Genomic DNA, 18057 nt, shown 5'->3' on the forward strand with positions numbered 1-18057 from the left:
TCAAGACCGAGAGCACAACAAGTTCCATAAAGTTTTCTTCCGTGACACTTACACGACACAGTGAGTGCTCCTCCTCACGACTGCGGCTGCCACACCTTCAGTCCTGCCTCAACTTGTCCGTCACACTTTATCAGAGGTCCCTTCAGAGGACGGAACTGCCGAGGTGCAGCTGAGACAAGTCAGCCAAATATCATCTCAAACAAGTTTGCTAAGGAAGGGCGTTTCAAAAGGTTAAGACGCTGAAAATGATCCGTAGAAGCCTCCGGGATTCTGTATTTTACGCCACGCAGCGCAAACCTCTGTTTCAAATAAACAAACCGCAATTTAAAAAAAAAAACCAAAAAACGGGCGCTTCAAACGCATCTGTGTCAAGTAACAACGAAAGGATCTGGCTCAGTGAAAGGACCAAGTAAGAAAACACCCTGTGTTCTTAAATTATATGATTTCTTTCGCACTTTAATTAAGCTCCAATCACCCAGTCAGAAGAGAAGAAAGGCAGACCATACATCCATCATTGGATTTGCATTGCTACAAAATGATTTGGCCCGAATGACGCAAATATCTAAACAATCACGATGGCCTGCTCAAGCCTCAAGACTTTGTGAGTCTGGACATGGCATGGCTGTTGGTACAGTGTATTACAGAGACTGCTGATTAGGACTTTCTAAACAAGCGAATGGTTTACAGGGAATGGTCTGAAACATAGAAACTATCCAGTGAGCAGCAGTTCTCTGGGGGAATAGCCGATGATACTGAAGGCTGAGGTCAGAGGCGAATGGCCGCTTCCAGCTGCCAGAATGTGTTTTTTCCTCCAAGACAGACAAAATTGGCACGAATCAATCTGTGAGGCGCTACATAGCTTTTACTTTGAAAGGACTACGGAAATTCCGAGAAAGTTTTGCCTCTTGTTGCGTTGTGTTTAGCGGGTGGATGACGCAGGAGTTATGTGGTTTGGTTATTGGTTGGTTTAGGCATTAGCGGTTTTTGATACGGGCGACACGGGCGGTTGCCCGGGGCGGCATCACGGGCATCGGCAAAAAACAAAAAAAACAAAACATTGCTGGTACTCATGCTGCCCCGACATCATGCCAGCGCATATTGGGAATGGCACAGGCACCGATCGGTTTTCTATCGCCCATTTGCTGGGAGTAAGGGCGCCCTCCGTTTGCCAGGTGCGCCTGCTGCTTGCGGCACAGTGAGGAGAGGGCGGGGCGGCGGGGGATTCCCTGTAGTGATGATAAATTCGATTCTTTTTACTGAATCGAGTTTTAATGAGTCACTCACCAAAGTGAATCGGGTTTCTTGAGTCATTTGAGTCACTGAGTCAGTTGACCAGAGAGTGCAAAAATGTATATTTTCACTCAAACTTAATCTGTTTATCTTTTAATGTAAATCCTACTGCTAAGATGAGTGATTGTAAAAGAAAACAACTATTTTCTTTACAGCAAAAAAGAACAAAAAAATTCTAAAGGGAACATTTATTATTTTTATTTTATTTGTATTTTCTCATCTAAATGTCCACTGAGCTGTGAGCCAGGGGGCGATAAAGTGCCTTAACATTGGTTGCCAACCAAGAAGAAGAAGAAGAAGAAGAAGCTGTGAGCCAGGAGGGAGGGGGTCAGTGTTGCCAACTTAGCGACTTTGTTGCTATATTTAGCGAGTTTTCAGACCCCCTAGCGACTTTTTTTCGAAAAAAAAGTCGCTAAAAAAAGACGTGAAAGCGCGTATCGCTTTTACTCTCAACAAGCAGCGGGTGCTGTAACGCAGTCAGTTCTTCTTTTACTCTTTTACTCTTATGCTGTTTTGTGGATCACAAGGTTTAAAACTACTTATAAACACACACACACAAAGTAACTCCACCAGAGTGCCTATTTCGGGTCACTTTTGCCAGTCCAAGCCCGGGTAAAGGAGCAGGGTTGGAATTGTGACATAAAAAAAAAACAATAATTGCTAAAAGAAATTTAATTTGTAGTTCTAAATAAACTCTAAATGCATTTAGGACGTTTTTTACTCACTTTATGTCTCTTCCACGATGTTATTTCTCTCTCCAACAACATAGGTTACAATTATATTAGCATGACCAATTATGCAAATTAGGTGATAACGTCATTTAGCGACTTCTAGCGACTTTTAGGACAGCCAATAGCGATTTGTACGGTGGCTGGGAAGTGCAAAGCGCAACAAATTAAAAAATCACAACAAATTAAAAATCCGCAACAAATTAAAAAACCGCAACAAATTAAAAAACCGCAACAAATTAAAAATCCACAACAAATTAAAAAACCGCAACAAATTAAAAAACCGCAACAAATTAAAAATCCGCAACAAATTAAAAAACCACAACAAATTAAAAATCCTTGACGGAAAGGGATTGTCTGAAATACCGGAAGTGACACAACGATTAGCCTAATAGGGCTTTTGGAGAGTGATGTCAGGAGAGGGGGCGTGGCCAGGATTTTTGGTTGAGGCGCCATGTTTCTGGACCGAACAAAGCGCTAGCGAAAAAGGAGCGAAAGTACACGGATAACACCAGCTATGGTTCGTACTTGCTGTGCGGTCGGTTGTAAAGTTAGATCGCACGACTGGCAAGGGAATAAGGTTGAAAATGGTTTATCTTTTCAGTCTTTCCCCACCTGGAAGCAACATGAGGCAGCTCATGCATCGGATGTTACCAAAAGAAGGCTTCTAGTCTGGATAGCAGCTGTGAGACGAGCTGATATCCAGTTTTCTTCCATCTCCAAATATCTGTTGGTGTGCTCCAGACATTTTCATTCCGGTAAGTTTTAGATATGTTAATATCACTCTTTATCCAGTCTTTAAGTCTGACATCACTAGCCGTGTCTGGGCTCAAACTCCGCTGCAGGTCCATAAATCACACGATCACTGTGGCATCACTGAGAGTTGAAAAACTATCTAAAGTATTTCATCTGTAATAAAATGATCAGCGTTCTGCTCTACCATGTGTAACAATTAAGTTTATCATCCAGGCATCCATGAAAACGAAATTAGCAGGAAGTTAGCTCGCTAGCTTCCATCTAAATACAATATAGCATGTCCTAACTGAGGGATTTTGGAAACAAATTCAAATGTACAGCTCTGCTATCACTTCCAACATAAATGAAGACAGAAAACTAAACAGCAGTGACGTTTGTAGGGTTACTGAAGTTTGGCTAGCTGGTGTATAACGATGTGCTACGTGACCGCTAGCGACACAGCTATGTGAGCATAATATAAACACGCTAACTTTTTCCACTTGATAAAAGTTATCGTGAGGATTTTCGGTGGTCAGGAACAAATGTAATCTCATGGCAGGATGCTGTAAACGGACCAAACTTCAGCCAGGAGAAATACTGAGATAATCCATCCACAAGGATGAATAGGATTAGTCATTCATATACTGCTGCATGGGCTGGGCTGTAGCTACATCGTAAGGTTTTAAAAACTGAGCTTTCCAATGATTAGTGGTGATAAAAGCCGAGGGAGGCCAACAGTGATCACTGACTGTTTTTAGGAGCTTTTTGAGATTAAATAGAAGACAACACAAAACCCATATTAAACGCAGACTACTTTAGGCCCAGAAGCAGGATTTGTCACGCCATCACTTAAAGACCAGATAGCCTATCAGTTTTCTTTTCGATGCACTCTGAGGTCATAGCAAATTAGAAAAAAAAAACATCTTAATGAGTGATTTTGCAGAACTACGTTCTATTTATAGACTTGCTAATTATTTGGCATTATTGCAGGCAAACCAGCCAATGAAATGGATGAAACATCGTGACTGGGTTCCAGCTACACAAGGGACCTGCTTCAAACATACCACCATGCCAATCAGATTACTTCTTCCATGTGAGGGTGAAGAGGTGACCCTTCTGGATAAGACGGTGAAGGTTTGCTGCCGTTTTGGTGAAGTGTGGTAGTAAAACCAGGGAAAAATGAAACTTGCTCCTGTTAAATATTCTTAAGTCTTGTGCAGTATAGATAGCGGTAATTTTTCAGAAGATAAATTGAAGTAATTGATAGTAAATTAAGTAGTGTTAGTAGTGGGTGATATCGTGTAAATGCTGTCATGATTTTGTGTAAACATTTTGTCTTTTATAAACTATAAATGACATTGATTCTACATTGTAACTGATGTGATGTTCTATAAAGTGATTTCAATAAAAAAGAAGCAAAAATTAGTTTGTTTCTTTATTGAACTTTTGAACAGTGGTACTCAGTCAGTACATATTCAGTAAATGCAAATTATTTACATGGCAGTTCACTTCAGGCATAAATCTAGACCCCTGTATAAAACATTATGGGTCATTCCCACAACCCACAGCTTTACTGTGTTCCAGCAAAGTATCCAATAGCAGTGACAACTCCTCCACAGTAGCAGGTGGGATTTTTCTTTTTTGAGGACGGCTCCTTTTACCTTTCAATATGGATGGTCTGTTTATGTTTTGATCAAGAGCCTTGTTTTGGGCAGCTGAAGAGGAGAAGTCTATCTTATGGCCAACCTCTGGCTGTATCTTGGTCATATTACCAGGCAAAACCCAGTATGCAAGTTCATCTGTAACAGCCCTTGTGCCACAGATCCGCACTGTTGCTTCTACTTTAAAAAGAAGAGCAGCGACATGGCTGCAGGTCTCCACGACTCTGGCCATACAGGTGCAGTGGGCGGCCTCAACCTTCCCTGTGATGCTCACAATGACCCATGGCTGCAATGCTGGTTCATTCAGTCTTTGAGAGTGCAGTACCTGAAACATACAAAGTTAATTTAAAGACAGACTCTAATGAGCCAAGGCCGACATAAATGTGTTTTACCTACTTTCAAATCCATTTATCATAAATGTAACAAAGTGTATAGAAAGTTAGCACATACATGTAATTTTCCATTTTTTTATGTATCCATCTATAGAACGCTGCATGTTATATTCCAAATCTGCCTGTTTTCTTTCAGAAACCTGCCTTCAGAAAATGAAACTAAAGTATGTAATCACTTTCAAGATGGAGAAAGCATAAAGTTTGACTTTAGGTGACAATTATGGACATGTAATATGATAAGGAGATTCTGCAGGTCATTAATCAATGTATTATAGTAAAAAAATTATTTTTTGTGATACAGGACACAAACATGGAAGCAAGATATGTAATTAGGATTATTTCTAATAAATATGAATAAATAATTGCAATTTCTTTAACCACTGAGAATAACTAAATCCTTCAGGACAATGTCACATCAATGCACTGAACTCACTATGGCTACGTTCACACTGCAGGTCTTAATGCTCAATTCCGATTCTTTTATTTAAATCTGATTTTTTGTCTGCTTGTTCACACTACAAATAAAATGCGACAGCAAACGCGCTCCTTTATGAACCTTCAAAGTGTCCCGCATATGCAAAAGCAGACGTCACACACAACACACTCTGTTTAGACCCAGACCAAACAGTATTGTTTGACTGATGCCCCCTAATATGAAGACTTGTTTCAGACTTTGCTTTAAGTTATTTTGTTATTTACATATGGCCTAATAATGATCCTAATTGCCGTTTTAGAGAGGAGCGGTGCTTCAAAGGATAGTTGCAGATTTCTGTCAGAATCTGCAGATTATACAGTATAAATAAAATGTTCACGTTGTCTTCCCAACAGTTTCACTAACATCTACACGGGATGGACACGAAGCGCTCATATGTGTTCTCAATGTCTTCTCGGGCGCTTCTCCAGCGCTGATAATTAGCATATGTTTTGTGTCAGTGACATAAAAGACGGATTTAATGCGACATGACCATTCAAACAGCAGTTGCTTTCTAAAACATGTGTGATATGTATCGGATTCAGTACCACATACGAAAGTGACCCAGATTGGATTTGAAAATATCGGATTTGTGCTTTTTTTACACTGTCATACCATGATTGGATATGGGTCGCATACGGTCAAAAAAGTCCGATTTGATGCGCTTTCGCGTGCAGTGTGAACGTAGCCAGAGCCTCCACATGCTCTCACTGTAATTTGTCCCTAATGAATGAATTTATGATTGCACTAATTTGAATGTTCGGGGGAAAATCAAACGCATTTTACTCACAGTACCCTACAAACGTCACTGCTGTTTAGTTTTCTGTCTTCATTTATGTTGGAAGTGATAGCAGAGCTGTACAATTGAATTTGTTTCCAAAATCCCTCAGTTAGGACATGCTATATTGTATTTAGATGGAAGCTAGCGAGCTAACTTCCTGCTAATTTCGTTTTCATGGATGCCTGGATGATAAACTTAATTGTTACACATGGTAGAGCAGAACGCTGATCATTTTATTACAGATGAAATACTTTAGATAGTTTTTCAACTCTCAGTGATGCCACAGTGATCGTGTGATTTATGGACCTGCAGCGGAGTTTGAGCCCAGACACGGCTAGTGATGTCAGACTTAAAGACTGGATAAAGAGTGATATTAACATATCTAAAACTTACCGGAATGAAAATGTCTGGAGCACACCAACAGATATTTGGAGATGGAAGAAAACTGGATATCAGCTCGTCTCACAGCTGCTATCCAGACTAGACGCCTTCTTTTGGTAACATCCGATGCATGAGCTGCCTCATGTTGCTTCCAGGTGGGGAAAGACTGAAAAGATAAACCATTTTCAACCTTATTCCCTTGCCAGTCGTGCGATCTAACTTTACAACCGACCGCACAGCAAGTACGAACCATAGCTGGTGTTATCCGTGTACTTTCGCTCCTTTTTCGCTAGCGCTTTGTTCGGTCCAGAAACATGGCGCCTCAACCAAAAATCCTGGCCACGCCCCCTCTCCTGACATCACTCTCCAAAAGCCCTATTAGGCTAATCGTTGTGTCACTTCCGGTATTTCAGACAATCCCTTTCCGTCAAGGATTTTTAATTTGTTGTGGTTTTTTTTAATTTGTTGCGGATTTTTAATTTGTTGCGGATTTTTAATTTGTTGCGGTTTTTTAATTTGTTGCGGTTTTTTAATTTGTTGTGGATTTTTAATTTGTTGCGGTTTTTTAATTTGTTGTGGATTTTTAATTTGTTGTGGATTTTTAATTTGTTGCAGTTTTTTAATTTGTTGCGGTTTTTTAATTTGTTGTGGATTTTTAATTTGTTGTGGATTTTTAATTTGTTGCGGTTTTTTAATTTGTTGTGGATTTTTAATTTGTTGCGGTTTTTTAATTTGTTGCGGATTTTTAATTTGTTGTGGATTTTTAATTTGTTGCGGTTTTTTAATTTGTTGCGGATTTTTAATTTGTTGCGGATTTTTAATTTGTTGTGGTTTTTTAATTTGTTGTGGATTTTTAATTTGTTGTGATTTTTTAATTTGTTGCGCTTTGCACTTCCCAGCCACCGTAGATTTTCCTTACTGAGGAGTTGGCAACACTGGAGGGGGTGAGTCAGTGGCCGTTTATCAATTCTCAAGTACGCGAGTACGTACTCGCCGAGAACGCGAGCACGGACTCGCGATTTGTACAATTGGAACACCAGCGTACGTGATGATGTCACAGGTCCGGAGTTTTTACTGCCGTCCCCTCTTAATTTAACTGTGAGTAACATGTTATGAAGCTTAACTTTAATCACAGCCAAACCGGTTTACTCAGGAACAAATAAAACACTGAAATAAACCAAACATTAACATTTAGAAGTGATCTACGTGACTTATATATCATTTTTAACCTCAGTAGTGAAACCTCTAATAATAAAAATAGTGTACATGTACATACGTGTACATACCTTAATAAAAACAAGCAGGTGAGATGTTAGAACGCTTTTATTTTTATTTTAGTGGACACCCAATACTATAGACAGCTGCTGGGGTTTCTTTAACCTGAGTAGTGAGAAGACCGCGAGCGGGAGGGGGGGTGGAAACGACGTGCCGGGAGTCCGCTGTTGAGTTTTGGACGAAATGCATTCTGGGATATTTAGCTGTACCAAGTCCACACCGATGCATGCTCGATAAAACGGGCGGAGCGAGAACACATCCGGGACTTTTTCGCGTTCTCGGCTTGATGCGTACTTCGAATTGGAACAGTACTTGGTCTCCGACTGATAACGTATCACGAGTACACGACTGATAATGTATCACGAGTACACGAGAACGCAAGTACGCACAAGTACGCATATTGATAAACGGTCAGTGAGTGATTCGTAACAGGAAGGGAGGGGGTGAGTCAGTGAGTCAGTGATTCGTTCAACTCGTTTGAGCTGTGAGCCAGAAGGGAGGGGGTGAGTGATTCGCCTTACGCTATGATTCAGCACAGCGAGGGAGCGAGCAGGAATGTTTTTGTTAATAAACTGGCTGTTGTTTATTTCCCCACAATTTTAATTATAAGCTAGATATATTTCTACTAATGGAATTAGTTTGCTAACAGCAACAGGGATGAGTCAGTGAGTCAGTTGCGCTTGTGAATCATGATTCACGAGTCAGTAAAGTGATTCTCGAGTATTGAACGATTCGTTCACGAATCGAACATCACTAATTCCCTGGCTGCCTGGAGCAGCATCTAATAACCAACCTGCAAAATAAAAACAAACCAACAAACACGAAAACATCAGACATTATGATACAGACTTATAATTTGCACCGGTGTTTTTTCGAAATTCTATACGCGAAAAGTGAGCGCGAGAGCCCTCGGTGCGCCTGCTAGCTGCTGAAGTCAAAGTAAACTTTATTGTCATCTCCGCTATATACAGTCCAGTATATAGAGAGACGAGACGACGAGGCTCCTGTTACAGCAGTGCAAGTAAACAAACAATATAAGAAGAGTAAGAAAATAAATATACACTTTAGGACTAGGGGTAAAGGCAGTGGCGGTCCTAGCCTGTTTGGCGCCCTGGGCGAACACTCCCCCCCCCCCCCCCCCCCCCCCCACACACACACACACACATACATATTAAGGATTGTACATTAACATAAAACTGTTGTCGGAACCATACTGAATTTCACCAGAGAAACACACACACACACACATATGAAGAGAGAGAGAGTATGCATAGCATGCAAACGGCTACCAAACAGCCATCATAATTTGTCATACAATGAGAACAGGACAAATCAACAATTGACAATGACTAATTAATATTAAAATCTGTAACATAATGTATTGTTTGGAGTTTAGTCTGTTACTGTTACTATTTTTACCATTTCATCTTGGAGCAACTGTAACCCACATAATTTCCTTAGGGGTTATTAGTAAAGTATTCTGATTCTGATTGTTTCAGGATACATGAACTGCCATTATCCAATGACACATCTGCTTACCTGTATCTTTTGCTCGTTTCTCCTCCTCCTCTTTTCTCTTTTTTCTAAACTGAGCAGCTGACGGCTTTGAACTTTTCTTGTCCATCTTCCATTGGTTTTAATTTTGCACTCCAGTATGAACACCCTTTCCCCAACCCGAGGATCACCACAACATAACCTAATAGACCTAATAAACCTTAGTTCACAGATTCACTTTGTCTAGGGTTTATTTCTGGGATTTCGCACAACCCAGGATTCAAATCATGAATACATAATGGGCTTGGATTTACAACATTATGATTGAAATGTGCTCTATTTGGAAGCAGCTGGCCCTCCTCCCCTTTCGACGGGTTGTGTGTGAGACTAAATCATCAAACTATAAATTATAAATTTATACTCGCTATACCTAAACCACTGGGTTTAGGTATGGGGTCATAGGCCTATGACCCCAAGGCATACAAGGCATACATTTGTGCTCTAATTTAACATGGGGGGCATTTTAAAGGCACTCCTTAAATTATAGTAACTCTGTTACAGTTTGTGCTAGAGGCAAAATTCACACAGTTCTGAAAAGAAGAGAAGACAAGCTTTGTGGGGCTATTTGGTTTATCATGGTAGTTGTGCTATCATGTCCTGTATTGTTAGGACATTACATGTTGCGTGTATCCAAATCCAAACGACTGTATCAGCCGTTTGTTCCTTCGGTCAAATAGGCCTATGACCCCAAGGCACTAGAGGAGCACCCCGACAGGTGGCACGAGACAACTCAACCTGATATTGTGGCATGATGTATAAATGGCAGGCCACTTTTTAAAACTTCATTTTGCATGTAATGCTTTTCCTGTGGCATCTAATGCCATTTAGTCCCTGTAAGGGGGATAGATGTGGTGGAGGAAGGAATTATCTTCACCCAACGTGCAATTTATTTACAAAAAAATACTGACAGCCAGGCAGGTGGTATGAACAGCCAAAAAGAAACTTGTACAAAGAAACTTCAAACCGTTGACTAAACAAAATTCTAAAGACTCGGCCCATGACTATTGGACTACTAGCCAGCCTTTACAGCACTAACCTGAACTCCACCCTCAGAAGCATTAAGTCAGGCTAATAAAGGTGCCTGCCCCTGCCCCAGAACAAACCATGCAAGCATTAATTAGTTGTCTTATACTTGATATTTTTACCCAAAACATGACACTTCTGAGGCTTCAACACAAAAATCACAAATACAGAAGTTTTACTCACAATGATTAAAAGACTATTTAAACAAAAGACTGACAAACTCCCCTCTGTTTCTAACTACTTGGCAAGATCCCAGTTTCCCCCTACTATAGAGAGGCTTAAAATTTACCCTTTCCTGTTTGGAAGTCTGGACCTCCAAGATGGTGGCAACATGGAACAGAGTAACCGTCGAACATTCCAGTAATGCTGCTAATCTAACTTTGCAATAAATGGTTTTGAATACATGAGCCAGTGGGCTCATGTATTCATACTATAAAGTAATTACTTTATAGTATGAAAATGATAACTTAGGAAATGCTTAGGAGAATTACCAGAAATATGCATTTTATTTCACCTACTTAGAACTTAAAACAAACTAATGAAGAATTCATTCAGGGCAGCATTAGCGTCACATTCACAACTAAAACAACTGGAGTTATGAGCCTTACTAGTACATTATGAGTCTATTATATCCTCTATCCTTTATTTGTTTCTGGGGTTTAGATATTGTCTGCCACCTATAATCCAGTTTTGAGATCCCTTCCCAGATGCCTTAACACCCACTCACATCTTGCATCAGTTGATCTCAAAAAGTTACACGATAGAGTGAGGCTAGGTCTCACCAGAAACCTCTGCTGATAATGACCTACACCTTTCATTTAAAACTTGGCTCATGTGATGAGACACATGACCAATGGTGGGTCAGCAACCCTATTAAGGGACAACTCCCACTAGTGATTAAATAACTGGGAGTCTTCACCCTTTGGTCTTAGAACTGAAACGCTTCTCAGATAAGACGAGAAACATCTTCAAGAAGCTTAAATAAGTCCAGTCACTTTTGTTTCCAAGCTCCTTAGATTACTATGGATGACTGAGAACCTACACAGGCAACTAACACTGGCATTTATTAAGAATTTATAATCTAATTTAATCCACAGTTTGAATGGTGTGAAAGGATCAAGGTTCAATTGTTCAAAGCAGATTCTAAGATGGTAGAGTATATTAGGTACTGTTAACAAAAAATACTAAAGTCAAATTCAGTAATTTTACCATATATCCTATTATGTATTCCATGTGGTGCTTTTAACTCATTGCCCTAAACTGTTGAAGTTTTAGTGTAGAATAAATATACAAAGAAAAGCAAAAATAAAGAGAGAGACACATATGTTTGGCAGTCTTATCATTATTATGATGTCTTGTAAAGCTTTAATTCTTAAAAGATTATAGTTAAAGCATTTAGCCGAATAATTTCTACAATATATAAGCAGATGTTAGAATAGAATAGACTAGAATAGAACAGAACAGAACAGAATAGAATAGATCTTTATTGTCACTGTTACAAGAACAATGAAAGACAGTTTGGCATCTCTCCATTAGCAGTATGTAGATTTCTACATTAACATTCAACATTTAGAATAAGAGTTAAAAAAGGGAAACCAAAAACATAGACTTAAAGTTAAAAACGTACCTACACAGGGAATAATAATAAGTGTCTACACAGATATGTAAAAGTTATACAGAAGCAGGTACCATATAATGAGCAAGTGATATAAGGTGCAATGTAATCGGTGGTAGTGCACATTGAGGTTGCATTATAATAAATACAGTTTATAAATAGAGCTAGGAATGTTGGTTACATTATACTATAATAAATATGGTTTATAAATACAGTGGAAATGTCCATAAGTGTTATCTTGCCTGCTGTTATCTTCTTAGCCAGTATAAAGTTTGATTAATAACAATGGTGGAATTTGAGCGGAGAATAAACAGCTGGATCCACAAAGTATGCACAAGGGAACTAAAACAGACACTCTGACCAAGAATGAGGGGAGAAACTGCAGAGAGAACACCCTGAGGGTGTCCGTATTGTTGCTGGGGACTTTAATAAGGCATGTTTGAAATCTGTACTCCCCAAATTCCACTAACATGTTAAGTGTCCTAACAAGGGGGAACTGGACACTAGACCACGTATATACAGTAACATCAAGCAGAAAACAACACCCCTCCCCCACCAAGGATAATCCGACCACCGGATTGTTTTGATCTGACAGACTGTTCTATCTTTGAACAGCAAGATCTGGAGACCTTCACTCAGTATGTTCTTTTCTACATTAGAGAATGTGGCAGTGACCAAAGCCATTCCAGGTTTTTCCTAAGCAGAAACCTTTGATGACGAGTGAAGTAGAGGCTCTGATCAGAACTGGTAACTCAGCTTTCAGGCTGAGGGACAATTTTAGGTACAGCACTGCCAGAGCTAACTTGAGGAGGGGCATCAAACAAGCCAAGGACACCTATAGGAGAAGGATAGAGGGCTTCATCACTAACACCAACCCTCATCAGGTGTTCAAGCCCTCATCAGCTAGAAAGGCTAGAACCCCCAAACCCATGACAGGTTTCTGGGCACCTACATCTCCACCAATCACATCTGGACCCACAACACAAAAGCCCTGGTAAAGAAGGCCTAGCAGTGGCTGCCCTTCCTCCGTGTCCTAAGGAAGAATAAGTTGGACCAGAAGCAGCTGCTGCCTTCTACCGCTCCTCAGTGGAGGGCATGCTCTCCTACTCCCTGGGTGTTTTCTACACAGGGGCCACAACTGAGAACAGGAAGGCTGCACAGAGGGTAATTAACACTCCTTTCTTTGCAGTTCCCTCACTATTTCAGCTGTAATTTCCCAGTCATCTAGTAACTCTTTGTTGACTCCTCCCTAAACGCCTCTGTCAGTGCGCCCCAGGGCAGCTGTGGCTACAATGTAGCTTACCATCACCAATGTGTGAATGTGTGTGTGAATGGGTGAATGACTGAATGTAGTGTGAAGCGCTCAGTCCTTAGGGACTGAGTAAAGCGCTATACAAATGCAGGCCATTTACCATTTAAACTCTGTGCATCATTCTTCCCTCTTCTGCTTCCACCATTTGATCTTTGCCTCTATCTTCACTCAGTTCCCCGTCTGACTTTTCCAGAGTCATCCCACACATAACCTTCTAGTTGTTACATTCTCCCCTGGTCCACCTTGCAGATTGGACCTTCAGTCTGCCTGTGTGTACCTTCCACCACACTTACACATCATCCTACATTCCTCACTCTTCCTGAAGCATGCATTCACCGCAACCACTTCAATCCCTTTTTGAAAATCCACTACCATTTGTCCTTCCACATTTCTCTCTGTAAAACTTAATAATTCCTGCTCCAATTAGCACTCCAGTGAGGTGGCTGTGGCTCAGGAAGGAGATGTGCTAATCAGGTTGGTGGTTAAATCCCTGGCTGCTTCAGTTTGAATGCCAAATATCCTTGGGCAAGATACTAACCCCAAGTTGCTCTATGATGCATCCATCGGAGTATGAATGTGTGTGAATGACAGATAGAAAAAACATAGAAAATGTTCTTCCATGAATGGGTGAATGAGACCTATCAGATAGAGCAGAAACATGCTATATAAGAACGAGTTCATTTAGTCTTAATTTTGCTTCCTATTTATGCCATGGTGGAGCATTATGAACGTACCTTCCTTCTCTTCCATCTGATCTCCTGCATAACCAATATATCAAGCTTCCTTCTCTCCATTACATCAGCCAAGTCTCTTCCTTTGGCTGTGTTAGGAAGTTGAAGCTGGGAGTGATCTCACTCACAAGTTTTAGAGGAGGAGCAGCTCCAGCAGAGCAACACCAGAGGAGTGTGGAGAGGACTGAACACCATCACCGGATGGAGCACAGCGAGCAGAGAGGGTCCAGAGTCTGGAGACTAGGTTTGGGGTATTAGATTAAACCAGTTCTTTAACAGGTTTGACTCAGAAGCCCCTCCCTCCCCCATCCACCAGAGCTCATCACACCTCCTTCATACCTCTCTACAACCCATCATAGCATCGGGGACATCAGATGCACCTTATCTGCCTCCTTTTTCTTTCATCGACTCTACTGCCCCCTCCCCCCATGCCAGTCATCAGGAGTCATCCACCCTAACCCTACACTCCAGCCTCTCCATTACAACTGACCAGGTGCAGAGTCAGCTGACAAAGATGAAAACCAGGAAGGGCAGATGGAATCAGCTCCAGACTATTGAGGGACTGTGCAGACCAACTCTGTGAGGTTATCACATACATCTTTAACCTCAGTCTCAGTCTGGAGAGTGTCCCCATTCTGTGGAAGACCTCCTGTGTGGTGCTGGTCCCAAAGAAAACGCACCCCAAGGAGCCAAACCACTTTAGATCCGTTGCCCTGACTTCACACCTGATGAAGACCATGGATAGGATCATACTTCACCACCTTCGCCCACTAGTCGGGAGAGATCTAGACCCGCTGCAGTTTGCCTACCAGCCAAATATTGGGGTGGATGACGCTGTCATCTACCTGCTGTATTGGGCCTTCTCTCATCTGGAAAGCGCCAGGTGCACTGTGAGAGTCATGTTTTTTGATTTCTCCAGTGCCATCAACACAATTCAGCCCTCAGAGCTAAGGGGGAGGCTGCAGGGAGCCGGAGTGGACCATTAGCTGTCCTCATGGATTGTTGACTACCTCACCAGGAGACCCCAGTATGTGAGGCTGCAGGACTGTGTATGTGAGGCTGCAGGACTGTGTGTCTGAGGTGGTAGTCTATAGCACGGGGCCCCACAAGGAACAGTACTCGCCCCTTTCCTCTTCACCCTGTACACTGCTGACTTCAGTTATAACACGAGCACTTGCCATCTTCAGATGTTCTCAGACGACACCGCCATCGCGGACTGGGTGTCGGAGGGAAGCAAACTTGAATACAGGGGGGTCATCAATGACTTTGTCAGCTGGTGTGAACAGAACCATCTTCTCATCAACGCCAGCAAGATGAAGGAGCTGGTGATTGACTTCAGCAAGAAGCTACCCCCTATTACTCCAGTGAACATCCAGGAAACGGTGGAGGAGTGCAAATACCTGGGTGTTCACCTGGTATAAACTGGATTGGGCTAAGGCGTCTTCACCTGCTACAGCGGCTGAGATCCTTTGAGGTGAACAGGACTCTTCTAAGGACGTTTTACGACACTGTGGTGGCATCTGCTATCTTTTATGCTGCTGCTGGAGCAGTGGAATAGTAGAGGGACAGGAGAAAACTTAACAAAGTGGTCAAGAGGGCCAGCTCTGTCCTGGACTGTCCGTTGAAGTCCATCGAGCAGGTTGGGGAGGAGAAGATGTGGTCTAAGCTAACATCCGTCATGGACGACACCTCCCACCCCCTGCATGAGACTGTACAAGCACCGAGCAGCTCGTTCAGCAGTAGACTTTTACACCCACAGTGTAGGAAGGAGCGCTACCGCAGGTCATTCTTACCAGCAGCTGTCAGACTCTATTTTACAGTTTAACATGGTTATCTTATTCATCACCGGTTTAATTGACATATCAAATGTTTTTTAATTGCTGCTACTCATTTGCAGCTTGTTTGTACACTGTATATTGCACCAGGATCATGCCCTTTACATAATTTCTTTAGAATTATCAAAGTAGTCTGATTCTGATTAAAAAAAACACCAGTGCAGCACGTTCATGGATAGAGCCTGGTTAGTTTAAAGTTTCACTGCTGTTTACGTACACTGCCACAACCTTGGTCATTTCAGCATGCGAACTGGAAAGTGGGAGATTCCAACTTCTGATTTCATATAGAATCCACCAATAGTCCTTACATTTCTAGTATAGTCCTAACTCTCACCACGTAACCTCTGGCTTTCCTTCTTGCAGCCTCCGAACATTTCCCTCTTCCTTTTCTCTTCCTTTGTTCTTAGCCAATAATTTTCACCATCACCCAGCAACACAGAGGTGGTTGTTCCCAACGCTGTTAACGTCATCTGACACCTATTCCTGACATAGACTCTTTGCCACTATGCCTACGAGATATGCCGGAAAGAGCTACAGAACCCTGTTTACCCATATAACTGATCTAAAGTTAAACAGTTTACCACACACCCATCACACTACTGTAGCTCATTGCCCAACCTGCCATTTAAGAGTGTAATGGAAACACATATGATTACATGTTTCCATTCGGACAGTGAAAGGACAGGACAGGCACATCATAATGAAGCTTGATAAGTTGGCCTGATCAGAGAAGGGAGAGGAGTGGATTTCACCGGTGATGGGAGAACTACAAAAGAAATATCAAAGATTTAAAAAATACAGAATGAAAAGCAAATACAGTGTCTACAGTGGACACTTTTTAATGTTTTTAACACTGTTTCAATTCAGCTCTAAGAATCTTATAACTTTGCTCTTCTCTGTGGCTGGATGGTGGACCAACAATAACACAAGCAAGACCACAGACCAGTTGTACCACATACTTTGTGTACTACAAGGTGACAACAGAGCTGTCTGGAGGTAGACCGGTCATTCCTGTACTGACAGTGGACTATGAACTTGCTACCTCTACTGAACCATAAAGTTCAACCATACAGCATTTGGTTGTGGCATACACCATCTGCTTCCAGTAACGCACAGTTGAGATTTTTTTGGATTCTGCGATCGGTGAAACCTCCCTCTATGGAAATGTGTACACAAATCAATTTGCGAGACCAAAAATTAAACTTTAATAGAACACCAGTTAAGCAGATGCATGGTCCAGCAGAGCAAAATTTGATTTTTTGTGCTCACTATTGCTGTTGATAATTACTGATTAGTAATCATTCACACTCATACTCTAAACCTGTTTTTCTATCCTATAATTATGATTACAATTATAAAACTATATGTAAGGAATTTTCGTTGTTGTCAGGCTGTAATGCACAGTGATAAAGGTCTTAGCAACAGACAACAGTTTTTCAAACTGGGAGAATAATCTTTCAAACTCCCCCTACTGGCCACACAGAGAAGCATAAAATACATCAAACCTCAGAGAGCTGCACAGCTGAAGCAGTGTTGTTTACATCATTTAATTGACAGCCTGGCTTGTTTTTACCCAATTATGGTATGTAATCTGAAATGGTAGTAAATTCAGCTACAAGTGTGGCCGGGGGTTGATTTAAATGTTTTATTCACGTCTTATAGTACTAACTGTAGATGGGATACAGTATGGGATACTGAATGTTATAGGCCCATTAAAAGTAACGAAATAAACCAAGATAAAATGATTTTACTGTAAACACATCAGCTGCTTTATTATTTTTGAATAATAAATAACAATAACAACATAGTTTAAAATCAAATACAACACCAAAAAGTGTATAACTACCACCGGGATCAAAGTTAAAGCTCAGTATTACACAAACAAGAAAAAAAAAGTACTTTGAATTGTAAGGTGACCTACCAGTTAAATGAGAAAAATCTAGTAACTAGCTAGCTACTTTGCTATTATAAACTACATTAAACCAGTTGTATGAAAATGTGGAGGATATTCAGACAGGGGCTTTCTTAACATTGTAGACTGCACCGCTGGAGACACGAGCTTAGAGCCTATAGTACAAATCACTACAACAACAGTACTCTGTTTACATAATACTGTGTTTCTGTACAACGTTATACCTTTGATAATATATAAATCATCATTCACACATTCAAAAAAGAAGAAGAAAAAGAATAACAAATAACTAGAAAGCGAAAATTTCAGAAGAAATTTTAAGTGTGCCTATGCCGCTGGTAAACAGTGTAGTTTGCCATT

General features: G+C 41.0%; 2 long non-coding RNA genes across 2 annotated transcripts; one reads left to right on the top strand and one right to left on the bottom strand.

The window, feature by feature from the left end:
* The first annotated feature begins 2382 nt into the window (after nt 1-2382).
* LOC135932441 (uncharacterized) lies at nt 2383-4084 on the top strand. The gene is made up of 3 exons (XR_010573527.1): nt 2383-2538; nt 2623-2776; nt 3744-4084. It is a non-coding gene; the product is annotated as an uncharacterized LOC135932441 (long non-coding RNA).
* A 91-nt stretch (nt 4085-4175) lies between these two features.
* LOC135932442 (uncharacterized) lies at nt 4176-6855 on the bottom strand. Its single transcript, XR_010573528.1, has 3 exons — nt 6691-6855; nt 6453-6606; nt 4176-4739 (listed from the first exon to the last, which is right to left on the bottom strand). It is a non-coding gene; the product is annotated as an uncharacterized LOC135932442 (long non-coding RNA).
* Between the last annotated feature and the right edge of the window lie 11202 nt (nt 6856-18057).

The sequence above is a fragment of the Pelmatolapia mariae genome, linkage group LG22 (assembly GCF_036321145.2).
Source record: "Pelmatolapia mariae isolate MD_Pm_ZW linkage group LG22, Pm_UMD_F_2, whole genome shotgun sequence".
Lineage (NCBI taxonomy): Eukaryota > Metazoa > Chordata > Actinopteri > Cichliformes > Cichlidae > Pelmatolapia > Pelmatolapia mariae.